Genomic DNA, 16,902 nt, shown 5'->3' on the forward strand with positions numbered 1-16,902 from the left:
GTGACTGAAAATAAAGTAAAGTGGTTTAAGGTTTATTTATTCATACAGGTGAGGTTTGTTCATTGGAACTACAGTGTAGTATTTTTGTCTTTTAAACTGTTTATTCTTAATGCAGGTGTATTAGGCATTGCACGAGCAAAGTCTCAAGCAACCAGAAAATTCACTTATTCGGCATCTACCAATAGGTGCCAGCTACCAGGGGTTTTACTGTGCATCTTTGCCTCCTCTGAATGCTGTAGGACCTGCTGAGTTTCTTTCTGTACAAAGTGAAGGGAGGGAAGTTTAGGGGAGACGTCAGGGACAAGTTATTTTTAAAACACAGAGAGTTGTGGGGGCCTGGAATGCCCCGCCAGGGATGGTGGGGGAGGCTGGAACATCAGGGGAGTTTAAAAGACTCTTATACAGGGACATGGATGGAAGAAAAACGGAGGGTTACGGAGTAGGGAGGGATTTTTTTTTGGTCGGGATATATGGGTCAGCATAACATTGTGGGCTGAAGGGCCTGAACTAGGATGTATCTTTTATGCATTTACAGCAAGTTCCTCAATTCCACAGGCTTCTTTTTATCTGTGGCCCGATTAAAGTTTACTTGAGAATCTCAGGTGAAAATGTTCCACAGAAGAGAGGAAGTTAATTAATGCTGTGACACTCAGTGGTGTAACTTGGCTTAGAAAAGTCAATGGGGTGGCTCAAAGGTGGGGCTGCATTGTGGTCCACGGAGCTGTTTTGCTCTGTGGCCTCCCAGCTCCAGCACGCAGCGAATGACACAGAACACGCCCAGCATCCACAATTCCAAAGCAAGGGCAGCACAGATGGCGAAGCGGTTAGACAGCACCAGCGATCGGGACCGGACCTGGGTTCGAATCCCGCGCTGCCTGCAAGTTCTCCCTGTAGCTGTATGGGTTTTCTCTGGGGGCTCCAGTTTCCTCCCACCGTTTGAAAACATACGGGGTTGTAGGTTAAAGGGGTGTAATTTGGGCAGCACGGACTCGTGGGGCCAAATTGGCCTGTTACAGCACTAAATGTCTAAATTCAAAATTTAAACTACACATTCGAGCTGATAGGAAATCCAAAAATGACAGAGGATGGGGCGAAGGAGAGAGCAGGGGCAGGGGAGAGGGCAGGAGGGAGGAAAGGGACAGGAGAGAGATTAATGGTTGATCACGTGATCAGCCACATCACGGGCACCAGACCACTCCATCGAGGTCATCTACATGAGGTGGTGATTTAAAAAAGCAGCATCTACCCACAAAAACCCCCACCACTCAGGCCATGCCCTCTTCTCTCTGCTACCATCTGGGAGGAGGTGCGGGAGCCTGAAGACGAGCACCCAGTGCTACCAGGACAGCTTCTTCCCCTCCGCCATCAGATTCCTGAATGACCAATGAACCCCAGACACTGCCTCACTTTGACTTTTCATATGCATTATTTTATATTTAGTTTTTGTAAGGTGGCTTGTATGTGACGTTGCTGCAAAACGACGGGCTTCGTGACTTGGTCGTAACAATAAATTCTGGGGGCAAGAGGGCAAGGAGGAGGGAGAGAGAAGGCGGGAGGGAGGGAATCACAAGGAACAATGGAGCGGGAGAGAGAGAGAGAGACTGAGAGAGTAGGCTGGAGAAGGAAATTGTGAGAGAAAATAAAATGATTTATCAAGACCATCAGGAGCACATACTAACTGTGAGATTCGCCCTCCCTAAACCTGCAGTTCTGTGGGATTTAAAACCAGCAGGCATCCGCACAGGGCAACAACTAGGCAGAGGGAGGCAGAAAGAAGTTTAACAAAATGGGGCGGCTGTTTTTAATCAGAGAATCACACTCACACACCCCGCACCGCAAATATTCTTTCCAACGAGAACATTTCTCCCCAAGTGGATGGAAAAATGTAAAATATTCAATCATCTTAAATAATGGTTTTGGAAAGAGGTTGAAGAATGAGGTATGGACAACTGACACACGAACTGAATCACACGAACAAAGACAGTTCTCACAAGTAAATAATTGTTTGTAACAAAGAAAACATTAAAATAAGTAAACCGATGTAAAATATATAAATAAAAAAAAAAAATTTTTTTTAAATCGCAGAATTTTTCCAAGGTTGAAGATTAAAGAACCTATTATTATGAAGGGAGAAGAAATGTTTTCTGGGACATCAGAGCTCTTTTTAAATGTAGAATCTGGTTCAAAAGCAGATAAACCACACTAAAAAAAAATAGGCTCTTGAGCAGGAACTTCTCATCAGAGAAATGAAAATGGGTGGAGTGACATCAAAACGTGCAAGATATACTTGACGCGCATAAGAAATAACAAAACAACAACATTAAGGAACTCAACATTTTAAAACCTAAACACACACGGCAGATAGTTTGAAGATTTCTTTTTTTAAATGTTTTAAAAGCAAATTTGTATTTACAGTTAAAAGGTTCAGAAATACATTAAAATTAGGAATAGTTTGTTCAATTTTTAATACATGAAGTGACTGCTTATTTTGAACACAATCATTAGCCTTGAATTAGAAATGTTTTAGAACTTAAACAAATGACAGATCAATTTTAAAATGGAAATGAAAATTCTCCCATTTAACTTTATTTTTAAACGAAAATATTACGCTGCTTTAAAAACATCGTATCCTTATATTTAAAGTAAAAGCAAGCAGGATGTGTATTCAAAATCATACACCAATAAGGTTTTAAATTCCTTAAAAAATAAGAATTAACCTTTGTTTGTAATAGCATATTTAACATTAGTTTTGTGCATTTCAAAATATAAACATATGCATTTAAAATACCCCAAAAATTAAACTGTATCCAAATTTTTAACTTTAATTAAAATATTTTTCTACGCATGATTCAGGTTTAAAGTACAGAAGTACCAAGGATATACAACTGTGTGGCAGCGCACACAGTTGCAGCGGTGAACCAGCCCCGCTTGTCACGCACGGTCAGCCGCGGCAAAGATGGCGTAGCGGGTCCCTTCTATTCCAGTCAGCGTGACGTGAATTCCAGGCTCCGGTTGTCCTTAAAGGGTGCAGCATCAATTTCAAAGTAAATCAGTTGTGCAAAACGAGCTCATGGCCTGCTGTCTCAGTTCTTCCGCTGCGCCCGCGTGCAACACACTACAAGTACGGTTTTTTTTTAAATAACGACGGAATAATTAAATCTTTGCGCTTTTAACTTTTAGGAAAGTAGAAATTATATTTCAATATTTTGTTTAAAATGAGCCTGGCAACAAGGCTATTAATAATGGATAATGCTACAGGGATTAACTATGAAAAGTTACGACTTTTACTAATAACAAGTCACGTTTGTAAAGATATATTGTTGCTCTAACAATTTCAAAGGGAGCTGTATAAATGGATCAGATGAAGCTACTTGCAGAACAGTGATAACCATGAGGATTAATTTTAATGGGCTTATGAAATATAAACTAAATCCAAATAATTTTGATGAGTTCTGGCAAATAATCATTTAATCTGATATCATTAATAGTGGATAGAGATAATAGGACGACAATAAGCAGAATGGAATGGGCAATAGCAATAATACTGCAGTTTGAATGGCCATGATAAAGTTCTATCCTGGGAATTCTATTCCAAGGACTTGTCCTGGAGCCTCTATGTCGATGCAATCAAGAAGGCTGGCCAGTGGCTATACTTTGTGAGGAGTTTGAGGAGATTCGGTACGTCATTGAAGTCTCTCGAAGACTTCTACAGGTGGACTGCGGAGAGCGTTCTGGCCAGTTGCATCACTGCCTGGTACAGAGGCGCCAACTCTTAGGACACGCACAAACCCCAGAGGGTTGTTAACTCAGCCTGCGACATCATGGGCACCAGACTCCACTCCATCGAGGACATCTACAAGAGGCGGTGCCTCAAGAGAGCAGCCTCTATCCTCAAGGACCCACCACCACCCAGGCCATGCCCTCTTCACTCTGCTAACATCGGGAAGGAGCTCCAGGACCCTGAGGACGGACACCCAGTGGCAGCTTCTTCCCCTCCGCCAGCAGATTCCTGAACAGACAATGAACCACAGGTACGTCACAGAGTACATATTGCTGTAAATATTGCAAACTGCTTCTTTTGCCCTTTTACTTAAAATACAATAACGCTATAGCACAGTGCAGGCCCTTCAGCCCATGATGTTGTAATGTTGTGCTGACCCATTCCAAAGGTATTGCAAACACATTGTGTGAGATGGAGAGAGAGAGAGAGAGACAGACAGACAGAGAGAGAGCGACCATGTCCTCCTTTAGAATGGCCACACTACCCATAAACATCAATTTTCCTTCCATCCTTATGCCTGTCTAAGTCTCTTAAATGTCCCTTATGTTCCAGCCTCCACCACCACCCCCGGCAAGGCATTCCAGATACCCACAATAAAAAAAAAATTATCTCTGATGTCTCCCCTAAACTTCCCTCCTTTCACTTTATACAGACGTCCTCTAGTGTCTGCTATTCCCACCCTGGGAAACAGGTGCTGGCTGTCCACCTTATCTAAAGCCGCATTTTTTTTTAAAATATTTTTTTATTTTTCACACTGTGAACCATATCAACCAAAATATGTACAAACATATCTCATTAAATTTACACAGTGATCTTTTCTCCCCTTATTTTCCCCCTCCAATACCCATAAATATCTATAGCCGCTTTCAGGTGGCCTCAATACCTGACTGTAAAACTGCCTATAGGCCTCTCATAATCTTGTCAACCTCTATCAAGTCACTGCAATTTATAATATAAGATATATTGCTATTGCTTCTTTACCCCTGTATTTATATTTAAAAATGTAAAACAATATAGTAAATAATGCTTCTTTTGCAATTTTATTTATTTTTTAGATGCAATATAGAAACAAATATTTCTTCTTATGGACTAATTTATTTTTAAAAAGCAATTTATAGCAATATAAATATTCCTCCTTTAGCAATTTTATTTACCTTTTTCAATGCAATTTACAATAATACAGGTGTATCCCTCTTTACGAATACTCGCTTTACGCCAATTTGTTTTTGTGAAGAATCCTGTACTTGCTCTCTGAAAGGAATTTGAATGGGTTTCCACTTTTACGAAAATAGCCTTCAATAGTTGGGAATGGGTCTTCGCTTTATGCCATTTTGGCTTACGAAAGGTTTTATAGGAACACTCTAGTTTCGTAAAGCGGGGTGTACCTGTATAGTAAATATTGCCTTTGCACTTTTACTAATTTTTAAATAGCAATTTATAGCAATAAGAGTAAATATTGCATCTTTTCCATTTTGTTTATATTTTACAAATGTAATGCAGAGTTAATATTATTATTACTTGTTTGGTACATTTATTAAGTGGAATGCATAGCAATTGTTAATTTACTTATAAAAAGCAATTTAAAGCCAATATAATGAACTTTGCTTTGGCTCCTTTTGCACTAATTCGCTTGGTTTTACAGCAATTGAATGCAGATTCCTGGACAAATTCTTGCTCCTGGGTTCTAGTAACGAACCGTTAATAAGTTAATCGTGGTTGTTATAATAAGCAGAATGTTAAAAGGCTGGTTTTAGTAGTCAGGGATGCTGGCAGAGGAGAATAGGAAATATTAGCATAAATTAGAATGCTAATGAGGGGCGTGGGGAGGAGACCGCCCCGGGTTGCTCCTCGCCCGGGACCCCCAACCTCACACACCCACACCCGTCCGGCTCCCCAGCCCTCCTCACCTTGCGTCCCGTCAGCGGAGGAGACCGGGAGAAGGGGCCGGCTGCGTGTGTTACGGGGCGAGAAGCGTGGCCCGCTACAGAGCGGTGTCCCCCACCCCGCCCGGCCGCAGGAGTCGCTGTCGGTCGGCCACGCGGGCCGCGCCCCTGCCAGCGCCGGACTCCACCACCCCACAGAGGGGTGAGCGGGTGGCCGACCATAGTCAGCGTCTAACTCCCCCACACTTGGCCGCCTTCCTTCCTCGCCCTTTCCTTGACAGATGGCTCCAGATAAAAAAAAAACAAATCTTTGTTTCTCACAATTAAATTAAAGGTAGGAGCCGTTTTGGAGGAAGAACATGATCTATTTTTGTCCCTTCTCTCCCACGCCTCCCCCATCCTGTCAATCCGTGCAGGCTCCATCAGCGAGGAGCGGCATCACGTGACTCGAGGGCTCCCGGGGCTCCTGTCAATCAAACTCTTGCCTGCCTGCAGCCAGCAGCCTCTCCATTTTCGCGCCGGGCAAATCAGAACCAGGAGTTATTGTCCTGAACGAGTCACAAAAATCATTGTTTCAGTGCAAACATTTATATGAAGTCCTCCGCCACAATAAATAAAAATAGCACACGAATAGTCAAAGGAAGGGGAATCCAGGGGAACACAACCCAGGTCCTCATCAAGGGGTCAGCAATGGAGAAGGTCAAGAACTTCAAATTCCTGGGTGTCAAATTTTTATGGAAAGGGGGAAAACTGAGGATAGCGCTAGATAAATTAACAGAATGATACAAACAATGGGGGCTTACAACTGCCAAACTTTAAGAATTATTATAGAGCAGCACAATTAAGATACCCATCAGATTTTTATCAAACAAGGGAAAAACCAGATTAGAGCTAGATAAAATAGGGGAGAAGGTACCTGAACATATACTATATAAGTGGGATGAAAAGCTGGTGCAACATAGAAGTTCACTAGTGCTGCACCATCTGCTCAACATTTGGAAGAAGATTCACGTAGAAAGGAAAAAAACAAATTACCAACTACCAAAATTATTATTGACGCAAAATCAACTAATCCCTTTCACAATAGATAACCTTTCCTTCAGAGAATTGGAGAGAAAAGGGATCAAAAGAATAGAAAATTGTTTTTTGAGAAATAATTTATTATCTTTTGAACAAATGAAGTACAAATATGGTATAACTCACGGTACAATGTTTGCACACCACCAGCTGAAAACCTACTTGAAGGACAAATTGGGAAGCAGGCTGAGGTTACCAGAAGGAAGCAATTTTGAATATGTCATTACAGACACAATGATAATTAAAAGATTTATAACAAACATGTACATCAAACTGCAAGAGAAAGAGAATGAGGAAACAAGCTGTAAACCCAAACAAAAACGACTGCTGGCATTGTAACAGCGTTGCACTAACTGCTATGCCAACTGTGTCCTGGAGCCTCCATGTCGAAGAAGGCTTGCCAGCAGCTATACTTTGCGAGGAGTTTGAGGAGATTTTGTACGCCACCAAAGACTCTTGAAAACGTCTACAGGTATACTGGCTGGTTGCATCACTGTCTGGTACGGAGGTGCGTATGCTCAAGGTAAGTTAAATCTCCAGAGTTGTGAACTCAGCCTGTGACATCATGGGCATCAGTCTCCACTCCATCGAAGACATCGACATGACCCAGTGTCTTAAAAAACTGCCTCTATCCTCAAGGACCCCACCATCCAGACCATGCTCTCTTCATTCTGCTACCATCAGGAAGGAGGTCAAGGAGCCTGAAGACGAGTGTCCAGGGGCACAAGGACAGCTTTTTCCCCTTCGCCATCAGATTCCTGAACGGACGATGAACCCCAGACAGGGCCTCTCTTTGACTTTTATCTTGCACTATTTTATTTAGAATCCCTACACTAATTTGGGCCGCACAGTTGGTGTCACCTGTGCGGAACCAATGATCAGGGTTCGAATCCTGCACTGTCTGTAAGGAGTTTGTACATTCTCCCTGTGTCTGCGTGGGATTCCTCTGGGATCTCCGGTTTCCTCCCACTGTTAATTGGGCGTAATTGGGTAGCACGGACTCATGGGCCGAAATGGTCTAAAAAAAAGTTAAAATGTAAATATTTAAATTTATTTTGGAAGGTGGTTTTGACTCTGCCGTAAAACAACGATTTTCGTGACGTGTTCACGATGTTAAATTCTGATCCTGAAGCGGTCATGGCCTGGGTGCTGGGTGCTGGGTTCTGGGGGGGGGGGGGGGGGGGGGGGCGGCCTTGGGGATAGAGGCTGCTTTTTTCGGTTACCCGCCTCTCGGACATGCCCTTGATGGGTCACGATGGGAAGCAGAGGAGCGGCACAAATGGAGAGACCCCCACCCACCCCCTGCTTGAGGAGAGGAGATGACCCCCACAGGGTGGTGACCACTGCACCGGACCAGCCTTTTCCAGGTTGAAATCCATCAAATTCAGCGCTTTTCCCCCGCGGGGCGGTGACATTTTTTAAAAAATCGTTAACAAAAATTAAATTCCCCACAGTTCTGAACTGAGACCTCGTTCGCCGCTGATTGCAAAAGGTTCCGTTGCTAGGAGATTGGAGTCTTCCGAGGGAAATAAGCAGGAAAGGATTGCGGAAGCAATGATAGGGGGTAGGAATGGGGGGGGAGGGGTGGAGGCTGCTGTGTTTCAGCGAGCAGCCTCTTCCCCCATCTTAATTCCCTGTTTGCGGTTAACGTCCTGATTTCAGCAGGGACGGGGGGAGCTCAGTGGCTGTTTGCAAAATGAAAGATAGCTGATTCCCACAGATGAGAATTAGTGTTGCCAAGGTACCCATGGGTTAGACACAGGCTCCCACCCACTGCTGCAAGCACAGAATGAAACACTGAGCATTTGTTTTAATCGTTCCTTTGAACACATTATTAACCAGATTCTGAGTAAATTGACAGCCATTGTCCAGCCATCCACTCCTTCCCCTTCCCCACCCCCCTCCCTGCCCGTTTGTCCCTTTCTTCCCATTCTTCTCCCCCTGGACCCTGGACTCTTTCATTTCTCCCCCTCCCAACTCTCCTGATCTACCCCCCTCTGATCTCCCCTACCTACCACCTCCCCCCTGACCTCCCGTACCTGCCATCTCCCCCCACTGATCTCCCCTACCTGCCATCTCCCCCATGACCTCCCCTACCTCCCATCTACCCCCGATCTCCCCTACCTGCCACCTCCCCTCCAACCTCCTCTACCTGCCACCTCCCCTCCGACCTCCCCTACCTGCCACCTCCCCTCCGACCTCCCCTACCTGCCACCTCCCTTCTGACCTCCCCTACCTGCCACCTCCCCCCCTGACCTACCCTACCTGCCACCTCTCCCCTCTGACCTCCCCTACTTGCCATCTCCCCCTCAGATCTCTCCTACCCTTCATCCCCTCATTCTGACCTTTCCTCCCATCCACCTCCCCATCTGACCTCCCCAACCCTCCACCTCCCCCCATCTGCTGCGTCGCCCCTCTGACCTCATCCGTCTGAATCCCCTCACTCCACCTCCACCCTCTGACCTCCTCTGCCCTCAACCCCTTCCCCTTGGGCTCCCAGCCCCCCACATTCTCCACTCCCATCCTCCCAACACCCTTCTTCTCGTGCCCTCCCTCCCTTATCCACCTATTACCTCCTGCCTGTGGGACCGCGCTCCTTCCCTGCCCCTTCACCCCCACCATTTTGTTTGGGCACCTGCCGACATTTTGCTCACACCTTGATCAAGCCCAAAATGTCGGTGATGCACCTATATCTTTGCTACGTAAAGGACACTATCTGACCAGCTGAGTTTCTCCAGTGTTGTGTGTTTACTTTAACCACGGCGTCTGCAGACGTTTGCGTTTCTCGGCCGCCATACGACACTGAAGCAGCGCTCCGATACATTCACATCAGCTCCCCCCCCCATATTCTACACCTCACCCACTCGCACCTCAGGGGCCAATTAGCCCATCGACACCACACGGCCTCGAAATCAGCACTGGTGTACCTCAAGGATGAGTGTTTAGCCCACGCCTCTCCGCGCTCTCCACCCACCACTGGGTGGCCAAGTACAACCTCAATCCAATCTACAAATGGCCCAGGACATTGTGGCCATTCAGAATCAGAATTTATTGTTGTGAACACGTTACGAAATTAGTTTGTTTGGCAAATATGAGTAAGTGAGAAGCCAGCACTCTTTTCCCAGGGAAGGAGTAGCAACCACTGTACAAAGTGAAGGGAGGGAAGTTTAGGGGAGACATCGGGGTATGTTTTTTAAAAATAATTTAAAATTTCAACATACAGCTCAGTAACAAGCCCTTCCGGCCCACGAGCCCATACCGCCCAATTGACCTCAACCCCCAGTACGCTTTGAAGGGTGGGAGGAAACCGGAGCCCCCCACCCAGGAGGAAGCCCACGGAGACTCGGGGAGAGCTTACAGACTCCTCGCAGAGAGCGCACGATTTGAACCCCGGTCCCGATGGCTGGCGCTCCAACAGCGCTGCGCTAACCCACTACGCCAACCAGGTCGCTCAAAGAAAGTAGCACCCAATGTGGGACTCGAACCCAGGACCCTGAGATTTAAGAGTCTCGTGCCTTACCAACTCACCAGGCTGTGGGTGCTCGGAATGACTTGCCAAGGGGTGGCAGTGGAGGCTGGAATATGAGGGTCGTTTAAGAGACCCTTTAGACAGGTTGGAAGAAAAATAGAGGGTTACGGGGTAGGGAGGGGGTAGAATTTTTTGTTAGATATATATGGGTCAGTACAACATCGAGGACTGAAGAGCCTGTACTGTGCTGGATGGCATTTTTTTTAAAAAAAAAGAAGCAATTTATAGAAATCTGTGCGTTGCCACAAAACAACAAATTTCGTAACATGTTCACGGCAATAAATTCTGACTCTGAATACAAAGTGAGGCCGTGTCTGTGGATCACTGACCGTTCAGGAATCTAATGGCAGAAGGGAAGAACATCGAACACTACAGCACAGTGCAGGCCCTTTGGCCCTCAAAGTTGAGCTGACCCTCAAAATTTTTAAATTAAACCCTCCCTACCCCATAACCCTCTATTTTCCATCCATCTACAGGCCTAAGAGTCTCGTAAATGCCCCCAAAGTACCAGCCTCCACCACCATCCCTTGCAAAGCATTCCAGGCCCCCACAACTCTTTGTGTAAAAGAACACCCCTGACGTCTCCCTTAAACACCCCTCACTTCACTCTGTACAGAGAAGCTGTCCTTGTGCTCGTCTTCAGGGTCCTGTACCTCCTCCTGATAGTAGCAGAGTGAAGTGAGGGGTGAGTGGGGTGGGGATCCTTGAGGATAGAGACTGCTTTCTTAAGTCACCGCTTCTTATAGATGTCCTTGATGGAGTGGAGTCTGGTTGGTGCCCATGCTGTTGCAGGCCGAGTTAACAACCCTCTGTCCTGAGCATTGGCGCCTCTGTACCAGGCAGCGATGCAACCAGCCAGAATGGCCTCCACGGTCCATGTGTAGAAGTATTCAAGAGTCTCCGCTGATGTACCGAATCTTCTCAAACTCCTCATGAAGTACAGACACTGGTGAGCATTCTTCGTAATTGCATTGATGCGGAACATTTCGTTCCATTCGCAACTCATCAGGCCAAGCGGAGAGACTCAGGGACTGGAGGCTCATAGGACATTGGGGACACTACATCCTGGGACAAAAGAGAAAGCAATCTGCTGGAGGAACTCTGCAGATCGAGGGTGGGGGGAGGTAGAAGCCGACTGTTGGCTCCTTCATCGCTGGGGACAGGCTGGTCAGTGAAAGGTAAAGTTCACGAGGACGACCTCCAGCTTCCCATGACAATGGCAACACCGAGTCCCCGCCATCAAGCATGGGTTAGAATGTAGCAGCACCAACCATGCAAGTTTCCAGATGACACGACGGTCGTCGGCCTAGTCAGCAACAACGATGGGTCGCACTGCAGAGAAGGGGTGGAAAAATCTCGTGATGTGGTGTGAGATTAACAATCAGTCTCAATGCGGACAAGATGAAGGAGATGATTATGGACTTCAGGAGGATCAGGAACGACCACCCTCAACAACTCTGTCGTGGAGAGAGTGGACTCTTTGGAGTCCATGATAGTGACTAATCGCAGACACTCAACATCTCACTTGTCAGGAAGGCACAACAGCAACTACACTTCCTGAGAAGACTGACATGGACAAGGCCACCGGCTGCCATTACATTAACCTTCTACAGAAACTCTATCAAGCAACAAAACAGCTTTCTCTGGTCCCTGGAGCAAAAACACATGTAGAGACATAACACAGAGAGACATACAATACCTACAATGGCCTCCATAATGTTTGGGACAAGAACAGCTTTCCTTTATTTGCCCCTGTGCTCCACAGTTTTAAATTTGTAATCAAACAATTCATGTGTAATTAAAGTGCACAATCCAGATTTTAGTGTGACCAGGTAGAAATTACAGCATTTTGTACACACAGTCCACTAATGGTCCCCTACAGAAGTTAACGAGCCCAGCGATATGGAGTCAGCAGTCAAACTCTACAGACACCGTGGTTGAAGTGAAATCACGACATTGGAGAAACTCAGCAGGTCACTCAGCAAACGTCACCAACGTTTTGGGCTTCAGCCCTTCATCAAGGTGTGGACAAAATGTTGGCAGCGCTCCGAACAACATGGTGGGGTGAGGAGAGGGGCACAGTCCCACAGGCAGGAGGTAATGGGATAAGGGAGGGAGGGCACAGCAGTGAGCAGGGGGAGGGGGGGATGTCTCTGTGAGTGGAGGGGGAAGGGATTGGAGAGCTGGAGGAAAGGAGACAGAGGGATGGAGAGGGAAGGAGAACAGGGAGTGGGCTACAGAAACGGGAGACATCGATGTTAATGCCATCCGGTTGGAGAGGGCCCAGGTGGAATATTCAGTGTTGCTCCTCCAATTTACAGGTGGTCTTGTTGGGAGAGTACATGAGGCCATGGATACACATGTCAGTGCGGGTGTGGGGCATAGAACTGAAGGCCACTGGGAGATCAGAGCGAAGGTGCTCAGCGAATTGAGCTCGCAGTCTGCGAATTGTCTCTCCTATGTAGACAAGGCCACAGGACTCGGGCCTGGTTCCATGCTGCAACCCTCCATGATTCTCCTCGCCTCACCAACTAATCCGGCATTACTGCCCAGCCCGCCTTTCACGCAGGGGAGCCCTAATTCTATACACAAAGCCCGGCAGCCCTCCATTAGAAGGCAGCCAATGTCAATCCCATTACCATTCATTACATTTCAGCCTGTAATCTCCTCCTGATGATCACTGCTCTCCCACAGGCAGGCCACCACCAGCATGCCTGGTATCTACTGCCTTGGTACTTGGGAGTATGGGGATCAGTCCCCTCCACAAGGACCAGAAGACAGAAATAAAAGCCACTGTGCGGAAGCCAACACATTTTGACTCATCTGCCTGCGACTCACCACAAAGCTATTCTCCTGGTGGAGAGACCAGCTGTCAATTCTCCAACAGCTCCTGTCCACAGGGAGAGTATGGGTTTGAGTGAAGCTCCCTCCCCACCATCACATCACACACACCCATGGTCAGACATAGAGCGAGGCTCCCTCCACACCATCCCATCACACACACCCGGGATCAAACACAGAGTGAGGCTCCCTCCGCACCGTCCCATCACACACTCCCAGGGTCAGACGCAGAGAGAAGCTCCCTTCATACCGTCCCATCACAAACTCCCGTGGTCAGACACAGAGTGAAGCTCCCTCCACACCGCCCCATCACACATTCCCATGGTCAGACAGCAGACAGAGTGAAGCTCCCTCCACACGGTCCCATCACACACTCCCAGGGTCAGATGCAGAGTGAAGGTCCCTCTGCACCGTCCCATCACACACTTCCGGGGTCAGATGCAGAGTGAAGCTCCCTCCACACCGTCCCATCATACACTCCCGGGGTCAGATACACAGTGAAGCTCCCTCCCCAACATCCCATCACACACTCCCGGGTCAGACACACAGTGAAACTCCCTCTACCCCAAGGCTGCCAACAGCAAGCATAGGAACAGACAGGAGTCTGTGCATCTGCAAAATTGCTTGAGGCCAATCCATGGACCCTCAGTGTCTCTGAAGAGACTCTTGTTTCCATTTTCCCTATTGGTGGAAGATTATTAATGGCAACACTTGGGTTTGACACATGGCAGGTAGAACGCAGAACATTGCAGCACTGTACAGACCCTTCAGCCCAAGAAGTTGTGCTGAGGTATATATTTCTATACACCTTAAGGGTGTATACCTTAAAATAAATTAAACCCCTCTCTACCTCGTAACCCTCTATTTTCCTTCCATCCACGTGCCTAAGAATCTCTTAAATGCCCCTAATATTCCAGCTTCCTCCACCACCCCTGGCAAGGAATTCCAGGCCCCCACAACTCTTTGTGTAAAACACATACCCCTGACGTCTCTCCTCAACTTCCTTGTGTACAAATGTCCTCTGGTGTTTGCTATTCCTGTCCTGGGGGAAACAGGCGCTGGCCGTCCACCCTATCTATACCTCTCAGAATCTTGTTGACCTCGATCAAGTCTCCACTCATCCTTCTACACTCCAAAGAGAAAAGTCCCAGCTCTGCTAACCTTGACTCATAAGACTTGTTTCCCAATCCAGGCAACATCCTGGTGAATCTCCTCTGCACCCTCTCCGTAGCTTCCACATCCTTCCTATAATGGGGTGACCAGAATTGAAACATAATACTCCAAGTGTGGTCTCATCAGAGATTTGTAGAGTTGGAACATCACCTCTCAAATCCTGAACTCAATCCCCCGACCAATGAAGCCCAGCGTCCCATAGGCCTTCTTAACTATCCTATCAATCTGAGGCGACGTAAGGGATTTATGGATTTGGACCCCAAGGTCCCTCTGTTCATCCACATGCTTTAATAACTGACTATTAACCCTGCATTCAGCCTTCTGGTTTGTCCTTCCAAAATGCATCAGCTCACACTTACCTAGATTGAACTCCATCTGCCACTTCTCCGCCCAACTCTGCATCCTGTCTATATCCTCTTTTAACCTACGACAACCTTCAGCTCCATCCAGAACTCCTCCAACCTTCATGTCATCCACAAACTTACTGACCCATCCGTCTGCCTCTTCATCCAGGTCATATATAAACATCACAAAGAGTGGGGGTTTCAGAATAGATCACTGCGGAACTCCACTAGTCACTGACTTCCAGGCAGAATATTTTCTGTCCACTACGACTCTCTGCTTTCCACAGGCAAGTCAATTTTTTTGTCCACACAGCCAAGTATCCTGTGTCCCATGACTTTCTGAACAAGTTTCTCATGGGGCACCTTGCCAAATGCCTTACTAAAATCCACGTAGACCACATCTACCACCCCACCCTCATCAATTTATTTTGTTACCTCCTCAAAAAACTCAATTAGACTCGTGAGGCACAACCTTCCCTTCACAGAGCCATGTTGACTATCCTTGAGTAGACTTGTGTCCAAATTCTCATAGATTCAGTCCTTAAGAATTCTCTCCATTATTTCCCACACCACGTATATAACACTCACCGGTCTAAAATTCCCAGGATTCTCCCTATTACCTTTTTTAAATAAGGGGGCTACATTTGCCGTTCTCCATCCTCCGGCACCTCCCCTGCAGCCAAAGAGGATTAAAAAAAATCAAAGCAACTGCCCCAGCTCTCTCTTCCCTCCCTTCCTACAACAGCCTGTGGTGGATGTCATCCGGTCCTGGGAAATTTATCAACCCAAATGTTTTTAAGAAGATCCACCACTTCCTCTTCCTTAATCTCCACATGGTCCAGCGCACCGGCCTGTTCTATTCTGACCTCACCCTGATCACGGTCCTTTTCTGTGGTGAATACTGAAGCAAAGTATTCATCTAGAACCTCCCCAAGCCATTCCGCCTCCTCGTATGTTACCTCCTTTATCTTTAAGTGGCCCCACCATCATTCTCGTCATCCTTCTGTTCTTCATAGAACACCCTGGGGTTCTCCTTAAGGCCTTCTCATGCCCCCTTCAATCTCTCCTTCGTCCTTTCTTAAGCTCCTTTCTGGTTACCATTCAATTCTCATGAGCCCATCCTGTTTTCTGCTTCCTATATCTAATGTGTCCTTTCTTCTTTCTCTTGACTAACTGCCTCACCTGTTTTTTCCCACCACAGCTCCCTTTTCCTGCCATCTTTTCCCTGTTTCAGTGGGACCAACGGGTTCTGAACCTGATGCCAGTAGTCCCTAAATATCCTCCACATTTCTACCGTGCTTTCTCCCAAGAACTTCTGTTCCCAGTTTGCGCTCCTGAGTTCCTGCCTCAGCCCATCCTCATGAGCCCCTCCCCAGTTAAACACTTTCCCATTTAGTCTGCTTTTATCTCTGTCCATAGCTATATAAAAGCTCAGGGAGTTGTGGTCACTATCACCGAAATGCTCCCCACTGAAAGGTCCGCCACCTGACTGGGTTCATTCCCCAGAACTAGATCCAGTATGTCCTCTATCTCTCCCACTTGCAGTAAGGAGCTGCCAGTCAATATTTGGGAAATTGAAGTCTCCATAGAATACTGCAGCCCAAAAACAGGCCCTTCGCCCCTCCTAGTCTGTGCCGAACTATTTACTGCCTAGTCCCACTGACCTGCACCCAGTCCACAGCCCTCCAAACCTCTCCCATCCATGTACCTCTCCCATCCTCCCAAATTCTTCTTAAATGTTAAAACTGAGCTGCCTTTACAACTTCAGCTGGCAGCTGGTTCCCCACTCCCACCACTCTCTGTGTGAAGAAGTTTCCCCCTCAACTTTTTCCCTTTCACCTTTAATCCATGTCCTCTCTTTTGCATCTCACCTGCCCTCAGTGTGAAAAGCCAACCTACATTTACTCTGTCTGTTCTCCTCATGATTTTAAATACCTCGATCAAATCTCCCCTCATTCTTCTATGCTCTAGGGAATAAAGTCAAAACCTGTTTAACCTTTCTTTCCCTGTAACTCAGTTCCTGAAGTTCAGCAACAGCCTAGTAAATCTTCTATGCACTCTTTCTGTCTTATTGATATCTTTCCTGTGATTCGGTGACCAAAATTGCCCACAATGCTCCAAATTTGGCCTCACCAATGTCTTATATAACTTTACCATAATATCCCAACTCCTGTACTCAATACTTTGACTTATGAAAACCAACCCTATCCACCACTTTCAGGGAATTATGGTAACAACAACCCTGTAATTTCTGTACCATTCCATAATCTGCCC

General features: G+C 46.6%; 1 protein-coding gene across 3 annotated transcripts in view; it reads right to left on the minus strand.

The window, feature by feature from the left end:
* LOC138754889 (guanine nucleotide-binding protein G(I)/G(S)/G(T) subunit beta-2) overlaps positions 1-16,902 on the minus strand; it is an 89,048-nt gene that overhangs the window by 57,189 nt on the left and 14,957 nt on the right. Inside the window, exon 1 of one of the 3 annotated variants that reach the window (XM_069919846.1) lies at positions 5,689-6,027. The exons of the other annotated variants lie outside the window; for them this stretch is intronic. The gene's annotated coding sequence lies outside the window, so the exon portion shown is untranslated. Of the gene's footprint in view, positions 1-5,688; positions 6,028-16,902 lie in introns of those variants that run through there. 3 annotated transcript variants of the gene reach the window in all.

This window comes from Narcine bancroftii, chromosome 2 (assembly GCF_036971445.1).
Source record: "Narcine bancroftii isolate sNarBan1 chromosome 2, sNarBan1.hap1, whole genome shotgun sequence".
In the NCBI taxonomy this organism is placed as follows: domain Eukaryota; kingdom Metazoa; phylum Chordata; class Chondrichthyes; order Torpediniformes; family Narcinidae; genus Narcine; species Narcine bancroftii.